This window comes from Tachypleus tridentatus, chromosome 10, assembly GCF_004210375.1.
Source record: "Tachypleus tridentatus isolate NWPU-2018 chromosome 10, ASM421037v1, whole genome shotgun sequence".
Taxonomy (NCBI): Eukaryota; Metazoa; Arthropoda; class Merostomata; order Xiphosura; family Limulidae; genus Tachypleus; species Tachypleus tridentatus.
Genome location: NC_134834.1, coordinates 68290980 through 68313962, shown reverse-complemented (window position 1 = coordinate 68313962; position 22983 = coordinate 68290980). Strand labels below are relative to the sequence as shown.

Genomic DNA, 22983 nt, shown 5'->3' with positions numbered 1-22983 from the left:
TTAAACATGTGAACAATCACATATTAGTTTTCCACACAGTTACTGTACATTACGTGCATTTCTTTCAATTTCCATGACGAACAGCAGATGGCTAGTCAGAATATTACATGGAAACAATTTATAGTAGCGGGTTGAATAATTGACCTATTAATCTTAATATGAACCTTCGTCAGCCGTAACCTATTCATATTCAGCAAACAGAGTAGGAAAACTTGATTCTTTCTGATTGTACCTAGTATTTTTTTTTTTAAAGAACGCCTTCTACATTATGATACTACGCATTTTAAAGCAATACTTACGTTAGGTATAATATTTATTGGTTTATTATTTTTGTACTAGATGCGCAAACATTGGCTTAATATGAGCACAGATAATATTGAAAAACTTTTCTATATCAAATTTACCTCTACGTGGATGATAAATACTGAGAAAAAGTACATTTTGTACGAAAGTAAAGCTGTGACGCTAGAGGTCGTGATCTTGTTTCTTGGAGACTAAATGATATAATGTTAAAATATATTAATACTGTTTAATCATAGCATACTTTATCTTTATTTAAAGTTAATTTCATTAATATTATTTGTAACATTGTGTAGATAATTTCTTTAATGTAGTACGTACATAAAAGTTTAATACAAATCTTGTAACCTGTTTGAACCTTCTGAGGTGCATATGTCAGGAAATATATAGTCAAAACGCTTTATAGTACAAAAGGCAGCCAAGTTAGATATAAAAAGGGATTTTTTTTCCTTTAATTATTTCTAGTGTAATTTATCACTTTTATCTTTTATATATACATAGTTTGCTGCTCCTTGATGACGAGAACCTAACGATGACCGAAGAAGGTCGAAACGCTGTTTGTTCCTCTACATAGAGTTTTCTCTACCAATACCAGCCGTTTTTACATATATACATACATATGGTTTGCTGCTTTAAATAACTTAGCTATATTCTCAATATTATATCTTTATATGGCCAATTCTTAAACTCCAACTTGGTTGTATCTTACATGTAAAACTATTTGATATGAAATCACAACTTTCTGCCTTACTTTTTGTCTTAAGATCAGTTAAGAATAGCATCTCACTTGAAATGGGATTGGAAATTCAACCATATGAAGGGTAGAGTTATTTTAACTACTATTTAATTCCCTTATTTAAGTCTTCTACCTAATTTTAGGTCCTTAAGTAATAATTTAAACCAGTGACTATGGATCACAATTTACAGTTAAAATCATGAAAATATAGTAATATATGTGTGCTAGTTGTCAGTAGTAGAAACAGCACTTTGGCGACCGTAGGAACTAGAGCTGAGTGCGGGAAGGGAAGAAGCTATGATGTAATAGGTGAACAGTACTAAAGGATGTCACTAGAGGGCAGATAGTGAGAATTGTCAGAAGGTTCTGTGTAGTACTACCAGAGGGCGTATGTAGTGCTTTCAAGATGTGACGCAGATGATTGAACAAAGTGACATGTTCCAGGTATGTAAACAGACCATATCTGACATTCAATGCAAACATTTCCAACATGAAATTAGTTCTGCAATATCGTTATGACTTACTTTACAATTTTGATACATATTTATTGAAGAATAAATATATTGTTTGAATACTTAATGTGTTGTTCGTTATCGTTTAAATACATGTAAATCTATAGCTTAATTAATAGCTTATATACATATACTAGTTTGAACTGCAAATCAGTTCTATAAATTAGCACGAAACTTTGTGTCTCTAGATATATATGGTATGCACCACACTAATTAAAATAATATGGTGAATTTTGACTTCACAAAATGACATATTTACATGTATTCATACATGTAAAAACAATATTATATATACAACATTTTGACGAAATGTTTAGTGTAATTCACGTTTTACACATACGAGGGCTGTTCAAAAAATACGCGGACTGTTTGAATTGCGCGGCTCTAGTTGGTTCCAGGGGAATCCGCTTGGTGTTGCTAGATTCGCACAGATCAGCTGATTACGACGCCATTTCCCGATTGCAGATATCTTTATTTGTGTATTAGCTACGCGGTTTTAAGTGAAGTGCGATTTTTTCGTTTGGCGGATTTCAGAATAAATGACCTGAAGGAGCAACGACTTGCTGTGAAATTTTGTGTTAAACTTGGAAAATCTGCGACTGAAACTTTTGCTATGCTTAACACGGCTTACGGTGATGTTGCTATGAAGCGTACAGCATGTTTCAAGTGGCATGAACGTTTTAAGGATGGTCGACAGTCCATTGAAGATGATGAGCGTCCTGGACGTCCTTCCACGTCAACTGACAACCCAGACGTCGACAAAATCAACACCCTGGTGCGGGCAAATCGGCGTCTGACTGTCAGGGAGCTTGCTGAAGAGTGTGGGATATCAGTTGGATCTTGTTACGAGATTTTGACCGAAAAATTGAAGATGGACTGCGTTGCTGCGAAATTCAGCCCTCAGAACTCGTGAGTTTTGGGCCAAACACTCGATCACTGTTCTTCTCCACCCCCCCTACTCACCTGACCTTGCTCCTTGCGATTTTTTCTTGTTCCCCAAACTCAAAAGACCCTTGAAAGGAAGAAGATTTGAGACGATTCCCGAGATTAAGGCAAATGCGACGAAGGAGCTGGAAAACATTACAAAAGAAGCGTACCAGGACTGTTTCAACAAGTGGAAACACCGTTGGGATAAGTGTGTGCGTTGGGGAGGAGAGTACTTTGAAGGGGTCTCAGACCTATAACTTCTAAATAAAGTACATTCTGTTTTATGACGTCAGTCCGCGTATTTTTTGAACAGACCTCGTATATATTACAGAATTGAGGAAAACAAGACAATTGTACGTTTCACAAATACATCACGTAGTAACGATCATTGTTTCTCTAGTAAAAGCATCATCAGATACAGACAGAAATTCTTTATAACAGGCTTACATGTGTTTAAACAAAGAACTAGAAGTAATATTGACATTCACTTAGAAATAAAGCATTTCAAAGGATTTACCTTCAGCACCTATAAGCTGTATCCGTTATCAAACTCAATTGAGATGGTCTGTTTTGTCTTTAATTTGGCATGCACGGTGCTTGCTTTTCAGTTTTATTTATTTCATCAATATATCACTAACATAAGATAAGGTAATAATTTATACATTATTATTCACTGTTATCACTCTCCAACTTTTAGAGCATCGAAGAATTTGAGCTAACCTACAATCAAATGTTTAGAATAATTATATTTATTAACCAAACTATGCATCAGGTAATCATTCCATTTCCGACAATTATAGCACGAACATGAAATATTGTTTTCTTGTGATCGATTTGAAATATTATCTTTTAATATATAAGCTTATTACTTTAATATTCATAATAACTTCAATGTTAACAAGCTTTCAACCAAACAGATCCCATGAGTAAATTATTAATAACAGTTTCTTTTAAAAACATTTAATTCAAGTTCCCTGTTTGTTACCATTCTTTTGTAGACGCCATTGTTTCATCACAGTTTAAAGTACTTTAAGTAAATGTCAGTGTAGGTGAAAGTCATAAATGTATGCAAGTAAAGTAATAAACATTAAATAAAACTAGTATCGCACATATAAATATCTAGTGGGATAACAAGATTTCCAGTTTTAGATTGTGGACTGTGACATTAAATCGATTATTTTAAAATAATTGCAGGTAGCCATTTATGACGACATTTAGAGATAAGAAAGATGAAAGACACATTAACACCAACAAAGTTGCCAAAGACAAAAGATATTTGGAGTTGAATAATTAGGTAGATGCTTTTTTATCATTGTCTAGCCCATACATCAATAATAACAGCATTGATAAATGCTAAATCAGTTAAGTTTTTCTAATCCAGACCTAAAAAAACAACTGAACCGTGTATTCAAATTATAAATATATCAGTTATCTATGAAACATAAAACTTTATCTTGTACTACAGAGAAACATATATGCAAAATTCATTATCCTTTTTTAGGTGAAGACATATAATTACTAAAGCTTGAGAGATTATGTGTTCAGCTTATCTCGTGATGAAAATGACAATAATATGCAGTTTATGATTATCTTAGTTTAACCATTCACTATCAAAAAGTGACCAAATAATAACAACCGTCATCCAATGAGTGAAGAGTGAAAATCATGTACATCTTATTCATTTTCATGGTGATGTTGAAACTTAAGATTTCGTTTACTCTAGCTCATAATAGGAATAAAGGTAATAACAATTATTCTTGCATTAAAGGTGTGGTACGTGTTGAAGTATTCTAATATGAAGAGTATCTTGATTATAATATTCATCCCTATTGCTTTGGTCAGTATCTCATACGACTTTAGGAATTTCAGTTATTTGTGCAGATACATAGTTAAGCATCTCAATATTTTGTAAATACTACTACACTGAACATTTGATAATTTAAGGAACAGTTTCATGTATTTTAAATGAGGATTCACTTTGAAGATGGGGAAGATGATAGTTACTCATCGTCTGAAAAATGAGTTTGTTTAATCACTGAATTAGAATTAAATTCAGGACCGTCAAATTTTAAAATCTTAATAACGTTAATGCCATGGCTGTGTGTTTCATTGTTACTGATTAAAATGTTTTCACTTCTAACACCTATTTTAAAAATAAACACCATCGATAATCTAATTCTTACTTGTTTACAATTTTCTGTTTTCACTTCTAACACCTATTTTTAAAATAAACACCATCAATAATCTAATTTTTACTTGTTTACAATTTTTTGTTTTCACTTCTAATACCTATTTTTACAATAAACACCATCAATAATCTAATTCTTACTTGTTTACAATTTCCTGTAAGATTCTAAATTAACAAAACTTTTATACATAAAATTTATAGTAGTTTTTAAAATAATATCATCTGGTTTTTATAGTCTAGTTTATGAAAAAAAAGATCTAGTATATCCTTAGTCCTCTGTTAGCAACTGTAACATTACCTGGTTTTTGTATCCAAGTTCAATATTTTCAACATAATTTAGGAAAATGTGATCAGTAATTGCTTCATTATTAATGCGGCGATCAGCAAAATATGAATCAAGGACCGACATAATGTATCCATCACTAATTTTGCAAATGGCCGCAGTTTTTGTATATCATAATTTCGCCTCTGGCATGCATGTGTGGAGCTTTTCTGTATATAGAAATAAGTGTCATCTAAAGCTATTATATCAACGTTGTTATCCACGCGAAAGAATGGGTTTGACTGGAAGTAAGTTTTTAGAAGACTGATATATTCAAATCCAAGGTAAAAATGACGTCACAACATAGTACGTATCGTTTTTCTTACACTAGAAGCATTTTACAAAAATTAGAATTCTAGACAGAATCATGACGAATATCCAACAGGAAGTTTTATATTTTATGAGAATACCCCCACCTCCAAAAAATGCTTTGTTTAAATCTTACATGGATATTCTTCAAAGATGGAATCATAGAAAACATAAACTTTATTATCAGATTAAAACTTGGTCAGTCTGTTCAGAGTAAAGTGACCTTCAGTGGCACAGCGATATGTCTGCGGACTTTCGACGCTATAAACTGGGTTTCGATAGCTATAGTGAGCAGAGCATAAATAACTCATTATGTAGCTTTGCGCTTAATTACAAAGAAATACAGAGTATACTATTGACCTTCAATTTGCCATGAGACCTGTGAATGTTTATTCACTGAACGATTTCGTGCGATTCGTGTGTTCTTTTAGAGATTGGTATTATGTTCCATCTGTTGCATTTATCACGTGGTACACATCAGATACAAACTGGTTTCTGTGTAGGTATCTTTTGGACCACGATACTTCAACAAAATTGACATTATCATGAATAAAATACAATTGGGTTTGTGCCTCAAGTGGTACAAAAATCAACTGAGAATGTTGAAGGTAAATAAACGTTTGACATGAATATTCTCCGTAGATCTGATGTTTAGTTTTAAATGTTTAAGGCTTGTAAATGTCTGCTTTGTTCGAGAATTAATCACGAGAGAAATATGGAGGAAAAGCCTAGCTTGAATTAATTATGCCACTTTCATCGTCATTTGGAAGGGAATAATTTCGTGCCTGACATTTGTAATAATAATGGAAATATCAAATAAATAATTGAAATACAACGCTTTTTTATATACAGTTCAAACATAAGTATTGAAGGTGCCAACGACCTCATTTAAATAACTTCGGCGTATATTCACGTTGAAGTCATATGTATAATGTACGAAATTGTTTTGAAAGTTAGTTAATTAATTAACATGTTCAGTAATGCTAATTAAATTATTTATCATGGTGCTGTTTTACATAAAAGCAAAGAATTCAGATAGAAGTACCACCGACCTGGCACTTTACCAAATGTCAATTGTCAATACAGTTTTAAAACTTATTTTATATATTAAGGAACCATATCTTTTTTGTTTCATATTCTTTATTTTCCATCGATTTTTTTTCAGTGTTTATTATTGTGGAAAAATGTCCCAGACGACTTCCTCCCTCTAAGTAATATTTTACACGTGAGCCACATAGAATACTATACTCGCGATAAAAGTAAGGTTTTGGTAAAAGCCTATTTATATTTTTAAGTGTATCTTTGGGTAGCTCTATTACATATAAATCACCTTTCATAGTAAACATTTATTTTGAATTAAAGGTTCTTTGCAGAACTACTAATATTAAGAAAGAGAGAATGCCGTGACTGCACATTACGTTGTAGGCGATGAAAATGTTTTTTCTTCTAATTCTTAAAACACACAGTGGTAATAACTGATAAAACATTATAAAGTGAAAATCATACCGTATTTAGAAGAAGAAATGTGCCCCTACCACACATACATTATGTAGGCGATAAAAATGTTTTTCTTCTAATTCTTAAAATACACAGTGGTAATAACTGATAAAACATTATAAAGTGAAAATCATACCGTATTTACAAGAAGAAATGTGCCCCTACCACACATACATTATGTAGGCGATAAAAATGTTTTTCTTCTAATTCTTAAAATACACAGTGGTAATAACTGATAAAACATTATAAAGTGAAAATCATACCGTATTTACAAGAAGAAATGTGCCCCTACCACACATACATTATGTAGGCGATAAAAATGTTTTTTCTTCTAATTCTTAAAATACACAGTGGTAATAACTGATAAAACATTATAAAGTGAAAATCATACCGTATTTACACGAAGAAATGTGCCCCTACCACACATACACATACACTGTTATTGCAACATTAGAGTAATTAGATGCTACTAAGGTTATACCAATTGCTTAATACCTATATTGATATTGGGACTGTTAAGTTAAGTTTGGAAACAAAAGTCAGATTTTGTTTGTACTATATGTATCATATATCGTGATATCTGTAGAAGGGGAGAGATTTTATCAACACTTTAACTGATTGATTGACCTATAAATAATATCCTGAAGAAAAGAAATAATTTTATTTAAACTAATGTTCACTGATGTGACAAAACATTAAAACGTTGAATGAAATAAATAGTTTTATTTACAGATTTACTTCTTATTGTGCTATGAAAACAAAAAAGGAGAAAGGGTAGTTTAACTAAAACTCCTAAACGTCAAACGTAAAACTTGAGCTTCTGTATGTGTTCATATGTTTCTTACGTCAAATGTACTTGAAGATCATTTAGTTAACAAAATGTTCTTGAGTATCTTATATGAAAAAAACAAACAAACACATTTACTCTTTTATAAAACCCAGTGAATTCAAACTTGTATCGTTTCTATGAAAAAAAAGATGCAGATTTTTTACAAGTAAAATTTCTAACATTTAAAAAATAATTTGTTATTTAATTTTGTTTCTACTTGACTATTATTCTGTAAGATGGTTATTGTGGTACACATTAGAGGTCAGCGCAAGTTGTCATATTTGATGTGAAAAACATATTTATTAAGACTATTAGTGTTTAATAAAGTATTTCGTTCTCAGGTCAACAGCAGAATCAGTACTTGGCAAGCACATCTTTATTTATATTGCTTACAGCTGACAGTAGTTTGGAACCAGCATTAAGAATGACGTTCGAAAATTACATTTATTACTTGTGTATACTTTTAAGACAAAATGTGGAAAGTTTGTGCTGTTTTAAGTTCAAACGTTGACGGTTAAACTATATTCACATGTGTTGTTTGCCCCAGCTCTATGTGTGATGTCTGTTTATTATAAACTGGACTCCGAACATACAGATCATTTAGTTTCATAAAAGGAAAGAATTACTTATATAAATCATAGTTTCATAAATTTATCTTGATATGTTCTACTTGCGTCTTTTTTTCCTCTGTTGTTTCTCGGTGGGACAAAGGTAAGTCTAAGAATTTATAACTCTAAAATCAGGGGTTTGATTATCCCTCTGGGACACAGCAGATAGTCTGATGTGACTTTCCTATAGTACACACTTTTTGTTATTTTTTTATCAACTTCTGTTCCAGTTTAAAAAAAATATCGAAAATGACGTTGATGTTGATAATATTTCTTCAAGTGGTTATCTTTACTTCAAAATAGTAAAATATATAAGTTGGGTATGAACGCGCGCACCCTTTGGAATCATTTAACATTGTTTGAAATGATGAATTAATCTTTGTCTGGTATCTTTTTTTCCTCCTTAACGCCTTCTAATAAATGGCGACAATCTGACACGGACTAGGCTTACTCTTTTTCAAAACTTTGTAAGAATACTCATTAAAAACTCGAGTGAAACTATTAGCACCAATTTAGTAGAATATTTTCCAAGAAATAATTCTCTTTACTTCTGAATCTATTAAAAGAACTGTCATTGCGATGTGTGACGAATCTTGACAAACAACATAATAAAACCGCCCTCCGTCTGGAAAATTAATCAAGAAGTTGGTACTTATTGTTGGGTCTAGATAATCAGTGTGAATTAGGTAGGTTCTTTTTCTTGCGGAGTAGATAGAGACAGATGACAAAATGGGGGATCGTTAGGACCTAACAAGAGAGTTGGCGAGTTTCCAGGTACAGCTTAAGAAACACAGTAGTAGAGGACATCTCGTTCATTCAAACTGTCTTTTCAGTTGTGGTCTCATTCAACAACTTTATTCCCCGTGTCTCTTTTCCCTCCTTTAAACTATCTCGGTCTTCCAGCAGTGAAATATTTGTCTTTTTTCACATAAAACATACGAGTTAAGCTGATTTCCTAATCGACTCTTCTGTATTTTGCATCACCAATTAAACAAAGGAAATGTCACATCTTTGAAAGTCGAACATCTTTTGACATTAGCAGCCTCACCTTAAGTTGCTTGATAAAGTAATTCACATTTGACCTTTCTTTCTTTCTTCTACATTTTCTTATCTAAATTGTGTGGAAGACTTTCTTTATGGAGAATATTTTCGGTACGTTTAAGATAAAAATGTTTCTGTAAAACACGAACTATTTTTTTAAAAATATGTCTCCAGCAGCATAGGTAATATAAGTTAGGGTTATATCAAGCTACAGTTGTATTGTTTTTTAGACACCTTGCACGTAATTAATTTGTCTCATTTACACAGGTCCACGATGAATTTCTACACCGAGTAAAAGCTTGCGTTACGAAACGACAAACGTGTTTTCTTATGTTAATCAAGTCGGGATAAATGCTTTTAATTAACATAGTTAACTAAAACATACGTTTATGTTTCTGTAATCATGGTCCCAAAATAGGGGATTCCATTATCAATTTGAACTAAAATTTCTCGCCGTTTCTCTACTTACAATTTTTTAAATGCAAAAAAACACACAAAACAACACACAACAATAAACCTTAACGTTGTTAATAAGGTTATGTAAGGCTCCATCCCTGTTCACGTGCTTATCGTTTTCTGTATCTATCAACGAGAACAAGTGGGGTTGCTACTGTTCAATTTATCCTCGGGCATCTTATCTGATTGGGACAATCCTCACCGTCCGGTTGCCATGACTACGACGCGAGCGTTCTTGTGGAGTGGGATGTTAGACGTGACCTCATCACAGCGTTGATGCCGTGAGCGGGGAAATGCATAATTGGAACGATAATACATACTTGGCATACAAACACTGAACGCGATAACAAATTAAGCTGTTCTGTTCGTCAGGAGAGAGAAGCAGTGATGGAGCCTTGTGGCAAAACTCGCCTGAGGCACGGAGTATTTTGATAAGTTTGGAAAGAAAAAAACTATGACTTCTGACATATTTGCCTAAACAGAAAAAAAAATCCTGTAATCAAAACTATAAAATTGTGATTAATTAAGTAACAGAAGATCGACTAAATGACAATCTGAAATATATTCTCAGCAGTTTTTCACAGGCTACATAAACCCTTGTTTTTCAAAAAATACATTTTCCCTTGAAAGTTAAGCAATAACATACACTGATATCCTCTGTTGCCGATACTGTATATATTCTGTATCCTAGTACTTAACTTCAAGTTACTGTAACTATTGTTCAGTTTAGGTTATTGTAACTACTATCTAATCCAGATTACTATAACTACTGTGTGGTACAGCTCATTGTTACTTTGGTGTGTCATTGTAGCTATCGTTTAGTCCAAGTTACTATATGATCCAGGTAACTGAGACTATTGTGTGGTTCAGACTACTATGAACATTATTTGGTCCAGATTACTGTAAATATTTTGTGTTTTCAATCACTACACTTTTTGCTGTTTGATTTCAGATTACTGCGTGTAAACATAAAACAGAGATTTAAAAAAAACACATTGCACGTAAATCTCTATCCAATGGATCACTTCGTGTTCAGTTAGCCAAACCATGGCCAAAATATTTTACTAAAAGTGACATTACATTCAAGTAAAAGATCAAGACGTTTGAGAGTTTTGTCCATCAGCACCAAAAGTAACATCTACCTTCAAACAGCCACGTCTATGAATATGAATAATTTGCTCACTTAGCATCTGGAAATTTAAAGACCAAAAGATATACTTTAAGAGTTAGTGCCTGAAGATCAAATGTTTATCCACATTCTGCTAAGGAAAAATAAATATGTAGAGGTTGAATGGTAACAGATAATTAGAGGGAAAGAAGGAGCGTAAATATTATAAATTAACAATGAAGTGTTTAAACTTAGATTACATCATTGAGTCCTAATTTTATGGATATACATGGTAATGAACTTCAGTATCTTACATATATTATCGTTATTTTCTATGAATACATTCCTATATACTTTATTAACTAAATATACATATACAACAGCAAACATATATATATCGATGCTCATGTGTATTTTAATGAAAATTTTCAGATATCATAACTAATGACTTATCAGTGTACTTATACTTTACGTATAGTGTAGGGTAAAAAACACACATTATATCTGTTGCAGACAGTTTATAAAGGGGACGTCATCAAATCCAATATTTGTAATAATCCTCAGCTGTTCTCCCGTTGTATTGATTGTTTTTACTTTTCGTTTCCTTGTTCTGAGATCACAGCGGGACACCTGGTTTACAGGACAGAGAGTGGAAGGAAAGGTTTTGTTCCTGTCATCTGCAGAAAATCAATAATGTTACACAGGTAGAATGGTTCTCTAGTTCTTGTTTTATGCACTCGTTACTTGTATATGTTTATTGTTCCGTTTATTCACCCATCACTCTATAAATCTTACTATCCTGACTTTTGGTTTTTTTTCAGGAAAACTAATTATTTGATCCCCCCCCCATTAAGTTGAATCTTGACATTTTCATTGGATTTGATGTTTTTAGTTTAAGAAGAAAATACGAAATGTCGCTCAGTAACTGACACTCAAGAGAGAGCATTTCTTCGATTCTTTTGGGCAACAGTAGTTTTATACGTGAAAGAATCTTAAACCTAAATGTAACCAATTCCAATGAGAATTTTCTCGTTAATAGCGGCTGCATATATTTCACTGGCTGTAAATTTACACAGACTGTCTATGATATTACATCATTTGTGGGACTGTCACAAAATTTGTAATTCATTTCACACGTTTTCTGTTGATACTACGAAATATAATGTCAATTTTTTTTATACAGTAGCTATGCCTAAGTAACTTAAGTTATTATGCTTTGTTAATTACTTTAGGGTGCTGAATAAACATTCATTTTACGTGATGCACATAAATACTAACAATGAATAAACTTGTTCAGATAAACCTAATATATAAAGAGCAGAAAATGAAACTAGATTTTCTACTAAGCGCATAAATCTTTGCACAAAACAGAGAATGTATGTTGGTATGAAAGCTTTTACTACAAGTATAATGGAGAATTAGTTCTACATATGAAAGGCCAACAATAAATGTTATCGGAAATTGCTGAAATGAACCTTTCTCAGTAGAACTGTACGAGATTACCACGCTTTTAATTTGCTTTATCTTTCTAAGTGGTGATAATGTTTGGGTTTGATATGTTGTTGTGTTAACGTATTCGTTCTTATGTTTATTTTCAAGTACCTTTCGTCAACTTTCCATATTTCCGTATAAGCAATTAGTTTTGTTTTTTAACCGAATTTTAGACTTGGTTATTTTAACTACGAGAAAGTAACGTAGTGGAAATGTTTTGAGTCAGCGCACGTACTTCGTTATTTTGATAATTGGCCCTGCGATTATCGGAGACGACGGTGAAACAAGGACTTTTCTAGCTTATCTGTACTGAATCCATTTGCTGAAAGTCTCCTCTTCATCCGTACTTATTTTGTTCTTATCGATCTTACCGCACTGACTGAGCTCATTACAAATTCATGTTCTGCTGACGTCCCTGCTGGTCCCAGGTGGATCGTGAGGAACTGTTGTGGCCACTGCAGTCCTGCTGTATATGCCGTGCACCGAGAATATTAGTTCAACACACCCATTCCGATTCATTACATTCATCAACTAACGCGTCATTTTGTTACCGCTGCTTTATCTCTAAAGTGTTAGGTGTAGCCACTCAGATGACCCCTAGAGACCAGAAAGGTCGAGCTTTGAACGACCTAGGTGTTAACTACATCATTTCCAATGACAGATTAAACTCTTACCAAAAATGGTAAATAGCTCTCAGCTTTCACTCACTGATACCTAGTAGCATAAGCGTCTTGGCTGCCGCAGTTTGAGAGACGTTTTCTCTGTACGGTAGCTGTTCTAATTTCATTTAAATATATGAATTTCTTTAAAGCAGACGCAAAAAGTTCCCAAAAGTGAAATAATCTGAATTACTTTTAAACAATTTAAGAATAAGAAAATATAATTCAAAAGCTTAGCCAATCTGAAGGTGTTAATAGAATGAGAACTTACGAAACTTACATTAAACTTTCTGAGCTCTGAGAAAGGGACATAATATTACAATTTTAATCACAATCAACATCATTTAGTCACCGGAATAATATGTTTAGAGACTAATAGGTATTAGTAAAATAACAATAAATAAATTGTTTAACTAAGCCTTTATGAAAAAAATATTTAAATACCGAAACATAAAATGTCATTCATTTTGTGAAAGTGCTCTCACCAAACACATAAATATACTTCTTGGATTGCAATACTCCAGGAATTTCTAATTTATACACAAATATGGATCTATTTCTTTTGTATTATTCCAACATAATGTTATAACAGTAAGACCAAAACTGAAGTTATTACAGTAAGGCCAGTTCTAAATCAGTTATTCTAACAGAGCATGGTAATGGTACGTCCAGAACCAACCCCATTAGGTTAACAAAACGTCATAAAGACAAAATCATAAATAAAATTATTAGACTAGTTAACCACTGTGATGGTAAAACAAATACCGAATTCATTAGGTTAATAGAATGCTATAATCACAAGGCAAGTATTAAAATTATTAGGTTAACGGAACGCCTTAACGGTAAGGCCAGAGCCAAACAGGCTAACAGAACATCACAACGTCATTATTAGTATTAAATCTATTAGGCTAATGGAACATTGTAAAAATGAGGCCGTAATAAAACTATTAGGTTAACTGAATGCTGTAAAGATAGGACCGCAATTAAACCTATTAATTTAAGTGAGTTTTGTAATGGTAAGACCAATACTAAACCCATTAGGCTAACAGAAAGCCGCAGTTGTGAGGCCAGAGCTAAACCCATCAAGCTAACTGAATGTCATAATGGTAACAACAATGCTATACTTATTAGATAACAATTAGAACAATTGCTTACCTATGTCGATTGAATATGAACAATCATAATTTTTTAAGCCGAATTTAAGTGACGGCCCGGCATGGCCAAGCGTGTTAAGGCGTTTGACTAGTAATCCGAGGGTCGCGGGTTCGAATCCCGGTCGCACCAAACCTCGCCCTTTCAGCCGTGGGGGCGTTATAATGTGATAGTTAATTCCACTATTCGTTGGTAAAAGAGTAGCCCAAGAGTTGGCGGTGGTTGGTGATGACTAGCTGCCTTCCCTCTAGTCTTACACTGCTAATTTAGGGACGGCTAGCGCAGATAGCCCTCGAGTAGCTTTGCGCGAAATTCAAAACAAACAATTTAAGTCACTGTAATATGGATGGAATTTTTCTGGTGTATTTTAGCCCATGCGATTTATCACTAGCATTATTACAAGTTGAGTTATTTCCCATGTAGGCCTAATACATACATATATGATATATTACAATTAAACATGATCTGTTAATAAAAGTCCCTAGCACTCTTTATATCACGTAAATAGTTTCAGTGTCAGTATAAACCGGTTGCCCGGAATAGTAGGTAGTTGGCTATTCTGGTTAATGCCGGTTAGTCGACTATTTAAGTAGCTCATCACTGTAGCTAGTAGCTTTTTAAGCTGAGCTGTGTTATTTAACCGATCGGAGTAGCTGATACTGTTATACCGTGTAGTATATGTATGTATGTCGTGCTGTGTCAGCCATTTGTCAGTCAGAGTAGCTGGTGCTATTTAAACTGTGTACTGTTAGTCAGTTGTTGTTCAGGGTATCTGATTGTGTGTGTATATATATGTTGTATTGTGTGAGTTATTGGTTCCTGCCGTGCTGTCAGTTGCACTGTTCACACTGTATTGTACTGACGTAGTTGGAAATTTCACTGTCAATCCTCTAGGATATATTTGTATTGTTCATCTAAATTGCCATTCGATAGGTATATGTTGTGTTGTGTAGTTTTAGTCAGTTATTATTTGGTCAGGATAACTGGTAGTTGTTTACGCTGTATACAAACTGGTAATAATTCGGAATACGTAAAATACATTTGTATTTTGTAGCTTCAGTAGTTGTGGATTAATCAAAAAAGCTTTTAGTTGTTTATGCTGCTTAATAGTCAGGTCGAACAGTTGGTTATTGGCCAATGTATGTAGTGGAGTAGACCAGAATACTACAGAAGTTTCAATTTGCTTATTATGGAACAGATGGTTGCTGGTCAATTTATGTAGTGGAGTAGACCAGAATATTACAGAAGTTTCAATTTGCTTATTCTGGAACAACTGATTGTTGGCCAATGTGTGTATTGGAGTAGACCAGAATATTACAGAAGTTTTAATTTGCTTATTTTGTACTAATAATAAACCGAAATATTTATATGTACTTACATCTCTCCACAGCTGGTACAATTGTATTTGGATATAGATGGCATACAATTCTAAAATTTACTTCAAGAAAAAGATAAAGCGAAGAAACTTTATGCGTAGTTTCAAACAACTTTGTGAGAGATTACTGCTTTACAAAAAAGTATCTTTACAGGGATTTCTGATCGATTATAAAAAGTATATATTTGGTATTGTTCTCCTACCTTGGATGTTTCAGTCAACTACAGCTACACCTTGCAGGCAGATTATTATTTCAGTAGAGGCGACCATATCATCTAGCACTTTCCATTACGAGAATAGTATGTGGAAAATCTTAAAGTAGTAACGAAAAAGAGTTGCAACGGATTCAGCTGCCCTGTGACATTTCGAGCAAATCGAACATTTTCGATTAGAAGCCATTTTGAATCTTACATTTCATCATAAATCACGCGTACATTACGTGATTCTTTTGCTTCCGCCCATTGGATGAGAAACTCGTGGGAAGGTACGTTCGGAAACTCCAGAAATTCATGATTGGTTAGATAAAGTAATCGAAGGTGTCTAGCTTCGCCCACACATTTGCAAGAAGAAACCCACATTCGTTCGCTCAGGTTGTGTCAGCCCATTGAAAACTGCACAGAGTTCTCCTCAAACCGAACCGTCAAATGAAGGTAAAACAGAGCTAGGCTGCGCTTCTCGACCCTGAACAGTCTAAACATTTATAGTATTTATTTTAGTATAGGGTACGTTAAGGAAAGTTTCTAACTCCTAAAATTGAAGTGACTAAACGGACGATTCTAGTCGCTCTAAAACTGGTTCATGACTGGTCTAAGACTTCGACTTCGTAACTTTCCTTCTAAAAGAACCAGCCTGCGCTGGGGAGACTCCTGTTACCTTTTTCCAGGTTTGGAGGTCCTGTGTCACGACGTTGACCAGTTTTTCTGCATTTACAAAGTTGTTTTACATATAGAGTATGATAGAAATATGGTGCTTTAACACGTGCTTCCTTTAAAAAAAAGAAGAAAAGACAAACTCAGCGATTCTAGAAGAATTGAATTCATAATTAAACATTCTTCAGACATTACTGTTAGACTGTTTGTTACCAGTATTTGCTTCAAACATCACACGGGACTTAAAACTGACCATTGGTCATATCGTCTTGTTCTAAGAAAGTCTTCCTTTAATAACCTTTGGTAAGTAAAAGTTTCTTGCAAAATGGTTTTTATGTTATTAATGTCCTGGTTAGTTTGAACAGTTAAACTAGTAATTTAATAAAATGTTAATTTCAGTCGACAATTTCTCAAACAGCCAAACGGCATTTTTACGAGCAAGAAAATATTAAATTCAATTTTTTTTCTCAATAGTATAGACTCAGTAATTAATATTGAATAATTATTGCTTAAATATCTACAATGAATGAGCTCATAAATTAATAACCATTTAAAGAACATGTTTTCTTAAGTATTTGTGATGAAAATTTGTTTAGAGATATTATGAATAAGCTGGACATTACATAACAGTTTTAAAAAAATACGACTCAGTTATATATTCTATGTCAAAAGTATTTAATGTTATCGAGTAAATAATACTTGTTAAAAGAATCTATGTTTAACTACAAGAGTTTTAAAATAAAGTCGTTAGTTACATTGGTTATTTGTTTTAGACGAAGTGTTATGTTAAAAGGATTGTTCGTGGCTTTAAAAATATTTAAATTACAATCTTTGTGCATAGATCATTACATTAACGTCCTTTACAGTTCATTGCCATCATCTACTTAATTTGGAAGTAAAAACGTAACTATTGGCCATTTGAACACAATGATACATTAGTTACTATTACAGAATCACGTAGCCACATTTAGGAACGCTAATGATAGACAAACTGATGAACATTACAACAATGAGTATTGCAACATGTCCCAGTTCTTAACATGTTGTAGACTAGAAAATGCTAATTACACGTACAGTGATGAATATTACAGTAGTGAACATTACGACACGTTACGCTCAATTACATGTTGTAGATTAGGGAAAACTGATCATAAGTATGTTCATTAAATCTAGAACATCACAACAATGAACGTTACAGCCTACACAGTTCATTAGTTGTTGTAGACGAGAGAAACTAAATATAGGTACATTAACGTGCGTTGCAACAATGAGTGTTCCAACATACAACACATAACATCTCATTATACTTCTCGGTTTAGAAATATTAATTACGGGTACATTAATGAGTATTACAATAATGAAATTTAAATTATATAACACTTAACAATAAACTGTGTATTTCAAAAGAGTTTGGTGTACTTACGACAAACTGCTTTAGATCATAACGTATAACAGCAACGTTTATTCTCCTTTATTTTTGGTCTAATCCATCCGTCCATCTAATCTTCTCATATCCGTTGTAGTGTGTAACCCTAACCCTTAGCGAGCTTCCTTTAACCCGCCTATTAGCACCTACTTTCTTCGTATCCGTTGTGGTGTGTAACGTTGACCCTTAGTTTAGCACCTCTGATCCTCCAGTTGAAATTTAATTTGATTTCTTCTTCCAGTTTGTGGTGTTAAACAGCAACCATTGGGTGAGCTGTTATTAAACTATGACTCATGATCTTTAGGAGTTCGTAGTTCTAAACTGACTGGGAAAGAGATGAGAGGACGATAAATAATAAAAAATTATTTAAACGTTTTCGAATATAAACTAATATATTCAACCTTCCTACTAGCCTTTTGCGATACAGTAGAAGCAGAAATGCATTTCGTTTTTTTTTTGGTTTTCTATAGGTTTTATGACTAAGTGTTTTAAAGTTATGAAGGTTTGAAAATAAACAACGTGTAGAGAATTATATTATTATTACACTAGCAGTTTTTGTAGAATGGTGTTTATTTTTTGTTGATTTTTGATTACTTGATAAATGTGGAGTCATGAGCTAGTCTTGACAAAAGGTGTCCTTGACTACATTTATCTTAGTAAGTTGATCTTACATGTAAATAATGTATACAAACCACGCGATTACTTTTTAACATACACGTACGCACGATATAGCATCACACTTATAACCTAGGCAAAACATTGTTTTCAACTTTTACTTTGCGCTATCTTATAATTTCATATGTTTAACCTGTGATATGAGTAATTTTGAGCTTAGTAACTTCCACGTATTACGATATGATGCCACTTCTTTATTCTAGAAAAAAATATCTCATTGAATAATTTATTTACTTTCAAAAGCATGATATAACTTCGCATTTTTATCTGGAAAGGTATATAGTTCTTAACATATTAACTTCCATGTAAAATAATACAACTTCACACACTTAGCTTATAACATCCGTAATTTTTAAGTCGGCAACTTCCCACACTTTTAATCTACAACATGTAATTTTCACGTTATTAGCTTTCACGTAACGTGCTAAAATGTCATACTTTAAATTTGTAATGTTTATTATTATTTTTTAACTCTGTATTTTCCATGTGGTATAATTTAGTGTATTTAACCTAGAACATATGTAATTTTTTGTCTGTTGAGGTAACGCAAAGCGAAGGTTTAAGCTTCGAACCTAAACATACACAGTCATTTCTTAACTTGTTAACTTTAGGTAACGAATGGTATAAGGCACCGCTTTATTTATATTTAGGCTCACCCATTAGTTTATATCTTGTCAGGTCTGAGGCAAAGCACATACTTTAATAACATTACAGTTCTAAAATATAGACAAATGAATTGCTTTGACTTCTCTGTTAACATTCGTAAAAGGTTGCACGTCAAATGTACTTGACTGGTGCTGGTAGATCAAACCGTGTTATAAAACCTGAAAGTAAAAAATAAATAACGTATGTGAATTTTGAGCTCTAACCTGCACACACAAACCTGTCGGTTTTTTTACTTGAAATATCGGGATGTTATAATACGGTTTGAACTACCAGCACCAGACAAATACCTTTTACATGCAACTTTTTACTTGAAATATTCCTTTTTGAATACAACAATTTCATATAATATATACTCGATATTACAGATTTCTTGTTATTAGAGGCATAATTAATTATTTCAGTTCATGTGCAAGCAGAGGGAAGAAAACGAGATGGCCAGGCATAGTTAATTTAAAAGACCGTCATCTGTAACTATAATTATAGATAGTATAACTAGAACACCGGACATATATAAGTAGAATCGGATATGTACGTATAGAAAACTGGACAGTATAACTAAAGGACAGGGCAAGTACAACTAAAAGATCGAAGATATGACATTGAATACCGGACAAGTATAATGCACAATCAGAAGACAAAACACGAATAGCGAGAAGATTGGACATGCATAACTGAAAGTTTGGTTTGAATTTCGCGCAAAGCTACACGAGGGCTATCTGCGTTAGCCCTCCCTAATTTAACAATGTAAGACTAGAGGGAAGGCAGCTAGTCATCACCACTCACCGCCAACTCTTGTGCTACTCTTTTAACAAATAAGAGTGGAATTGACCATCACATTATAACGTCCCCACGGCTGAAACGGCGAGCATGTTTGGTGTGACGGGTATTCGAACCTGCGACCCTCAGATTACGAGTCCAGTGCCTTAACCACCTGACCATGCCGGGCCTAACTAAAGATACACAGATGAATTGTGAAAAACAGGACATGTAAACGAGAAGACAGGCATGTGTATGTAGAAGACTAGACAATGTAACTAGAAAAAAACGATGTGTAAAATGGGAACCTGGTATGTAAAACCGGAAGACTGAACATGCATATAATAAGAAGATCAAATAAATGTGACCTGAAGACCGAGGATTTATAACTAGAAGATAACTATAGAACGAGAAGACTGGGGATTTACAATTAGAAGATAGGACAACTATAGAACGAGAAGACTGGGGATTTATGACTAGAAGACATGACAACTATAGAATGAGAAGACTGGGGATTTACAATTAGAAGATAGGACAATAATAGAACGAGAAGACTGGGGATTTATAACTAGAAGATAGGACAACTATAGAACGAGAAGACTGGGAATTTATAACTAGAAGACAGGACAACTATAGAATGAGAAGACTGGGGATTTACAATTAGAAGATAGGACAACTATAGAACGAGAAGACCGAGGATTTATAACTAGAAGACAGGAAAACTATAGAATGAGAAGACTGGGGATTTACAAATAGAAGATAGGACAACCATAGAATGAGAAGAATGGGGATTTATAACTAAAAATAGGACAACTATAAAACGAGAATATCTGACTTGTTTAATGAGACAATCGGACATTTAAAACAAGAACATCAGATATTTATTAGGAGAAGACTGATGGTTTACAAAGAGCAGATCGGATTTGTATATGTTTAAGCTGAGGGATACGAAACAATAACATTTTATTACACTATCACTACTTATAAGGTTCAATCTAAATATGCGACAATGCTGTAGAAGTTAAACTCGGTTATTCCAATGCTCTCCACAAAAAAGTTCGGGAATCAGTGAGTGCCGATTGCCGCTGCAAAAATCGCGGTTCATTTGAACCCGTGATACATCGGTTGAACTTTTTCCGACTCGTCGTAGACGTGTTGAGTATTCTGGTCTCACACCCTTTAATGTTTCTGAGAACATTGTTATATTTAACAGCTTGCATAAAGTGACTTTGAAAAGAGTTGTTTTTTTTTATTAATACTTGTGTTTTCAACAATAAATCAGCAAAATGTTATAGTATTTAGCGTTTGGTTTTCACTCCGCAAAGTGAAATTCTTAAGCATTTATTTTCGAATTTAAACAAGAAGAAAGATAGACACACACATATATATATATATATCAACGCTACCAGATTTTACAATGCGGCATATTGTACGTGTCATTTTCAAATGTGTTAAAAAAAGAAGACAAAGGTTATTCTAAGAAAGAACTATATAAAACACAAATTGGTAATACATTTATAAATAACGCACTGATTGATTTATTTTATCGCAAAAGTGCACAATAGGCTTTCTGCGTTCTATCCACTGAGGAGAATTGAACCTTGAATTTTAGTGATTTATATCCGCGAAAATACAGATGACTCATCGGCGTCTACTTCGAGTATAATGTTTGCTTTCTTATAGCTAAGCCACATTGGGCTATGTGCTGTGCCCACCAATTTTAGCGTTGTAAATCCGTAGACTTACCGCTGTCCCAACGAGAGACAATTCGAGTGTAATATAGACGTTCTAAATATCGAACATCAGTGTTAAAGAAAAAATATCTTTACTTAGTTTGTTTGTTTTTGAATTTCGCGCAAAGTTAGACGATGGCTATCTGAGCTAGTCGTCTCTAATTTGGCAGTGTAAGACTAGAGCGAAGGCAGCTAGTCATCACCACCAACCGCCAACTCTTGGGCTACTCTTTTACCAACGAATAGTGGGATAGACCACACATTATAACGCCCCCACGGCTGAGAGGATGAGCATGTTTGGTGTGACAGGTATTCGAACCCGCGACCTTCAGATTACGAGTAGAGTGCCTTAACCACCTGGTTATGCCGGGCCGACCACTAATAATAGCAGATAACATGGAAAGTACTTAATTAATAATGTAGGTTATGGGTGTCAACTCACATGTAAGATAAAGTATAGAAAACTGTTTTTATGGACTTATGTTTCACAGATCTTACCTGCTGGGACACTTGACACTTATTAATATTCAGGGGTGTAAAGTGAAGCACACTTAATGTTTTTATATTTATTTTTTGTTTTCAAAAACTGCCCAACCTATACTTACCTGGAGTTCCGAGTCTCCAAAAGTTGTTAAAATCGGTTTAAAAACCAGAAAATACTCTTAACAATGTAGAATTCCTAAAAGGAGTAAACTATTAATTACGCCTAAATTTAGCAAGTAAACTTGCTTATATTTTTCCAGTCGACAGTATCACCTCGTGCTCTTTGTTCCGTTAAGCATCGTTCGGCTGTCACATTTATTCAACGTCATACTTGACCACCAAAGTATATTACAGTGCCAATTATTTTAAACCGGATGCTATATATTACTGCAATATCCTCTCAGATATTGTTCAGAACAATGAAACGAAACAACTAGAATAAGATAATATTAACTATTTTCTGAACCACAAGCTGTCTTCGTTGAAGTTCGGAAACTAAATAACCAACATTGTTTTGAAGAAAAATGTATACACTCGACACATGTAGATATATTATTATTTATTTGTTATTTGCAGTTAATCAAGACACTACAAAATGGGCCCACCACGAGTATCAAAACCTGATTTTTAGCGTTATACGCCCGCTGACATTCCGCTGAATCAATGGGAAACAAATTTAGTCTTCCTGCTTTCCTTCTAATTTATCGTTTCAAAATTAGTGACGGCAATTTGCAAATTGTCTTTCGTGTAGCCTTATCTAAAATTCTAAAACAAACAATCATATTTATGTATTTCAGTTCTAAAGTGTAAAGACCATAATTTGTTACAGAAGCAAAATTATGTCTCACGGAATAGATCCACTAAT

At 33.5% G+C, this 22983-nt stretch overlaps 1 protein-coding gene across 10 annotated transcripts in view; it reads left to right on the top strand.

Moving 5' to 3' along the window:
• Positions 1-22983, top strand: part of LOC143229491 (high-affinity choline transporter 1-like) — a 115143-nt gene that overhangs the window by 29545 nt on the left and 62615 nt on the right. For 4 of the 10 annotated variants that reach the window (XM_076461873.1, XM_076461872.1, XM_076461874.1 and 1 more), the window contains exons 2-3: positions 802-1480; positions 3670-3769. The exons of 3 other annotated variants lie outside the window; for them this stretch is intronic. The gene's annotated coding sequence lies outside the window, so the exon portion shown is untranslated. Of the gene's footprint in view, positions 1-801; positions 1481-3669; positions 3770-16394; positions 16683-22983 lie in introns of those variants that run through there. 3 more of the 10 variants (XM_076461878.1, XM_076461882.1, XM_076461881.1) reach the window with 2 other exon arrangements.